The 5,521-nt window shown below is 39.7% G+C and overlaps 1 pseudogene; it reads left to right on the top strand.

The window, feature by feature from the left end:
• The first annotated feature begins 1,599 nt into the window (after nt 1–1,599).
• LOC138843926 (glycylpeptide N-tetradecanoyltransferase 1 pseudogene) lies at nt 1,600–3,478 on the top strand (annotated as a pseudogene).
• Nucleotides 3,479–5,521: the final 2,043 nt, after the last annotated feature.

Genomic DNA, 5,521 nt, shown 5'->3' with positions numbered 1-5,521 from the left:
GCCTCCCTATCCAGCACCACAGCTATCTGCGCCCACCCCCCACTTTGCCTTCTGTTTCTGTCTTGCCTGTTATTTCCATCATAATGGAGCAAGGCTAACAATGCAGGCACTGTGCCAGCTCTCAGTGCAGCCTGATGCTCCAATGGGCTTTGGATGTGAACACATGTTGAGGGGACATTTAAATGATGTTTGTGTGCTGCACAGTCAGACAAACAACATTTCTGCACTGGCTCCTTTGATCTCCTAAAAGCCAGCTATCATAATACAAGAAGAATCTTTAATGGATATAAATAAATCCAAGTATCTCCAGACTACCCCATGGAGCCTTACATGGCTCCACTGGCTCACTCAGGTTTTCCTTTTCTCTAATCTTGATGGGTTCAATTACATTTCAAGTAAATTTGGGTTCGAATACCATAGAGTTAAAATGAGTTTTAAAAAAACCTCAGAATGATAAGAGGTAAATGTCAGAATTGGAAAAAAATTAAATACACAAGAAAATCCCCAAGGAGGTAAGTTCTTGTCATCATAAAAGTCTGGGGAGTTTTCTGTGTAATGGGTTATTAGCAGCTCTGGAGCAAAGCAATAGATGTGCTTCACTTTAATTTGATCATAGATGGCAACAGGTAGTGAAGACTTTGCAGGTTGTCAGATTCATTTGAAACAAATTGGAGGTGGTTGTGGAGGGGGTCGTGGGTAATTCAGGAGAGACTGAGAACCAGAAGATTTCACAAAGGTGGTATTTGACCTGGAGAAAAACAGCAAGTTAGCAGAGGAATCTACTGCAGAAGGACCACGCAAATGAAAATATGACCTGTTCTTGGACTGTTGAGAAGAGTATACACAGGAGCACACAGGAGATGGGGATGGATAGGGAAGAGAGAAAATAAACTAACTGGGAATGTGGGAGTCAGATTCAGAAATGATGAGGGCCTAGAAAAAATTTCCAACTAAGTTGTCAATGACACAGGAATGAATAATTTGGCAACTACGTCAAGAGTAGGATCATCAAAATTGCCTTGCAGAGAAAACTCTAGTTGGGGTTACGGAGTGAAATATAGAGAACAAAAAACAAAGGCAAAAAATGATTTCATGAAAAGTTAAGTCCTCAAGTATGCTGTGTTTAATAAGTACACTTCAAAATTTTTACAGAAAATGGAATTAAAAGATGTTTAATCTGGTGTCAAACTGAAATTTATACATAGTTTCTTTTTCATAATACACATTTTTCATGAGTAAATTTCTGGACACTCCTCAATATGATTTCTAAAAGTTTTGTCACCAAAACAAAATTACCTTTTCTTGCAACTTTTCTTTGAACGTTTTGAAGTACCCACATATACCCACAGAATATGAATATTGAAAATTGACAGCAGCTGGAAATACAAGTCTGAGGAGTAAGAGGAAGGCTGAAAGTATGATAACAAAGGAAGCACAAATACTGAAATTTAAATTTGTATAGGCAAAAATACTTGGGAAGTTCAAGGAATAAAGGATGAAAAAAGTGATCTATGGGGTAGGAAATGAGCAGTTGGAGATGAAGGAGAAACAGGAGTTTATAAGACAGGAAAACTAGAACAGGAGATCAGGTTATTGACTATGCACTTTAGGGATGAGTGGGATGGTATGACTCCCTTCGATACCATCATTAGGGTCAGTAATAGGTAAAAAAGAAGAGAACATAGCATATTTCTTTAATCAAAATGTTTTACATACTCTAAGTGGGGAGGCATTGTGGTATAGCAAGTTAAACCAGTGTTTGCAATCCCATATCCCATATTGGAGCACTGGTTCAATTCTGATTTGGCCCCTGTCAAATGTGTCTGGGAAAGCAGCAGAAGATGTACTAAGTTTTTGGGCCTCTGCTACGCACAAGGCAGACCCGGATGTTGTTCCAGCCTCCTGTCTTCAGCCAAGTCATTGAAGCCATTTGGGGAGTGAACTAGCAGATAGAGGATCTCTCTCTTCATCTCTCCCTCTCTCTTCTGCCTTTTAAATAAATAAATACATCTTTTCAAAAAAAGCATTATAATGCAACTCAACACGGTGGACAGAATGAGACAGCAATGAAGCTGGCAGCACCTCTGCTGCCACAGAAGATGTAAGGGAATGGAAGTGGCCATGAGCATTTCAGCACTGTGACAATGTGAAGGGCAACAGCTACAACTGATGTGTTTGAGTCCATTTTATGACACTTCAGCCAAAAAGAATCAAAGAAGCAGAAGGAGGAGGGGGAGGAGGAGGAAGAGGAGGAGCAGGAGGAGGCAGCAATAAAACAAATTTAACCCAGGAATACCCTCTGAAGATGAACTTTTTGCCAGCAGGGAGAATCCAGGAAATACAGAAGGCCATTGAGCTGCTCGCAGTGTGCCAAGGACCTGCCAAAAACATGGAGGGGTCTAGGAAGCAAAGCTACTAATTCTGGGGTACACATTCTGTCCCCAAGCTGGGTGAAGAGATCAACATGTACAGCCCTCTGAAACCTATCAAAGACAACATCCACAAGGAGGCCTACACCCTGCTCCAGGGCTTCACCTGGGACTTCTTGAATTTAGGGGACTTTAGTGTGCTGAAAGAACTGCACACCTTCCTGAATGAGAGCTCTACGCAAGATGTTAGCAACATGCTTCAATCTGACTGTTCATAATTTCTTTTTTGTGCTCTTAGCTGCTTAGATGGATCTGCCAGTGTCACTGTGGGATTCAGAGCAGTCTCAAGTTGGAAATTGGTTGGATTAATTAGTACAAACATCCACATCTATGACACAGTGATGAAGGCACAGATCAATTTCCTGTGTGTCTACAAGAAACTGTCCTCCAAGAGGGTGGCTACTGGCCTGACCTGTGAGATAACTTGATGCTTCAACTGGAGGGTATTGTTAAAACTGTTTGCTCTGCCAGGATGGTATTGCCAAAGCATGTTGGCATCTGCTAGTACTGGCATCAATCCCTAAACCCATGGAAGATAACTGAAATGAAGCTCTCCCATTTGAAAAGAAATATAATCTTGTGGCACACCATGAAGCTCTACATACGGCCAGAGACTCCCAAGATAGCTGGGCTATAACCAATGGAGAATAAGGGCATCACCACAGTGCCCTAGCTCCTCACTTGGTACTTGAGTCAGTTTCACCTCACTCAAGTCATGAGCCAGGAGAAGGTGGAACACTGGTTCTACCCACAGAGGTGCATCGCTGACACTTTTTTGATAGAAAACAAGAATGATGAGGTAATGATTTTCCTGATATTTTTTATGCTTCCCTCCACCATCACAAACCACCCAAACCAAGTTTCAAAGTTTTTTATTCTTTCTACAAAGTTTATACTCAGACCTCTCTTCTAGACCTCATGAGTGATGTCCTTGTTCTCACCAAAATTAAAATGTTTATGTGTTCAATGCACTGGATCTCATGGAGAACAAAACCTTCCTGGAGAAGCCCAAGTTTGGTATAAGGGACAGCAAACTGAAGTATGACTAGAAATTATTAGAAATGTGCAAGCATAGGGTAGAAATTGATGGGTTGGTATTATAGTAACAAGATGTCATTGAGATTCCAGATAAAACCACTGAGAAGTGAAACCAGGATATGGTCCCATTTTCACAAGTGTGAGAATCCTTGGCAAAGGGAACAGAACTGAATTGGCTTTACCAAACTGCAAACAGACTTGGCAGTTGTATCTCAGTGGCAAAGGCAGCAGTGATATCACCTCTGGCCTTTTCTCTTGTCTCCCTGTTTTCCAGCTACTCACATCCTCCTGCAGCCATGATTAAGGGAATGTAGCTGCTGAAAAACAGCCCCTGATTAGCATATTATGGAGTTAATAGATAATTTAGGCATGTATGTCTATGTATATATACATAATGTGTATATATATCTATATAGCACATAATATCTATATATAGAAGTTTGCATGAATTAAGATTCAAAGACTTATGGAACTCTCTTTGGAGACTTGAATTCAATGAAGAATGGACAGCCTAGTGGAAATGTGATTGGACATAAAAGGTGTGAAATTATGCAATAGACTAAGCAGGTGAAGCAGAGCAAGGCCTGTCTGTGTAGATCCTTCATGGCCTCTGTGCATTATTCCTTCCTGTAGGGTGTGGGAAGCAACTCTCTGGATTGTGGGCGTTAAAGAGTGAAGGGAGATGAGAAAGAGTGACCTTTCCAGATTTTATGGTTTGCTTTAGGAGGAGAGGTTCTAATATGTGCCATTTTGACAAAGATAAATTTGATTCTTATGACATACTTTAGAGGAGAAAGAAAGGTGATAGACAGGGGCCAGGTGTAGTTCAGAAAGGTTGCTTCTGAAGCCTTCCAGGCTCCTTCAGTTCAGTGTACTCAGTGTATCAAAGCATACTTTTGAATATTGTTTCCTGGGCCCAACCCTCACTCAACATTGTAAAACTCAGAAGAATTCCAGTGGTACAAGAAACTGAACAAATGGTTGCATTTGGAGATATGAAGGTTACCATAAAGTTAGAATAATTTCGGGAAAGAGAGAAGAATAAGCAAAATCCCAGAGAGAGAGAGAGAGAGAGAGAGAGAGAAAGAGAGACTGTATGAGAGATAATGAAGTAGAGATTTAGATTGTGACTGTTAATTAAAACAAGTTTCAAACTAAAGAGTAACAAATTACTCCGTAGCTTAATTGGAAGGAAATAATATGTGAGGGGAAGCAGCAGGTGAAAGGAAAGGTTGAAGTACATCAGGTTTCAGTTACAATTCAGTCTCTGAAATATGTGTCTGTGTAGAAGTTTTGGAAGAGAAAATGTATCATCTTGGCTCATCATTCCTTAAATTAGACATATTAGTTGTTAGCAATCCTAGAAATCTTGACACCTCTTCCTCTCAAAACGATGCTGGAGCCTGAATCTAGGCTGTATGAGCCATAATTGACTTGTTATACCTCAGTGGGCCAAGTGGGTGACTACATCACTATAAAGATTAGAGTAACTAATGGAAAACTTGAAGTTCTCAGCTCAAAAAACAATCAGAAAAAGATTCTTTAGAGATCTAGATTGTTTGAGTATAGTATATCATTATAATGGAAATAATCATGACATAACAAACTACAGATATGTCAAAGATGTTGAAGCAAAGGGAAGTTTTCAAAGACAGAGTGAGGAGGATTACATAAGATATTTTGAAACAATAATCCTTGAATTTGAGGATTAATAACAAAGGTGACATCAGTCCAAAATTAGAAATTTGTTGGGCAGATATCCTTGTAGAAGTTTTGTGTGTTTGAGATAAGGTTGTTACGGCTCTTGTGCAAGGCTTCAGTTTAGAAAGTCTTTGTAAATAGATCTTGTTATTAGGGATAAAGGGAATGAGATCCCCTTGTTCAAAATCTCCTGGATTTATTTATTATATTTTTATTAGTGTTTGACAAAAGCAATTCCATTTTTTTATTCTGATGACTTTCACAAAAGGGAATCAGAATCTGAGCTGATGGGAATAAGGTGCATGACTGTTGAGGCAGATCCACATTTTGTCCAAGTTACCATATGCTCATGA

This window comes from Oryctolagus cuniculus, chromosome 10 (genome assembly GCF_964237555.1).
Source record: "Oryctolagus cuniculus chromosome 10, mOryCun1.1, whole genome shotgun sequence".
Taxonomy (NCBI): Eukaryota; Metazoa; Chordata; class Mammalia; order Lagomorpha; family Leporidae; genus Oryctolagus; species Oryctolagus cuniculus.
The sequence above is the reverse complement of the archived record's forward strand: the minus strand, read 5'-3'. Positions and strand labels throughout refer to the sequence as shown.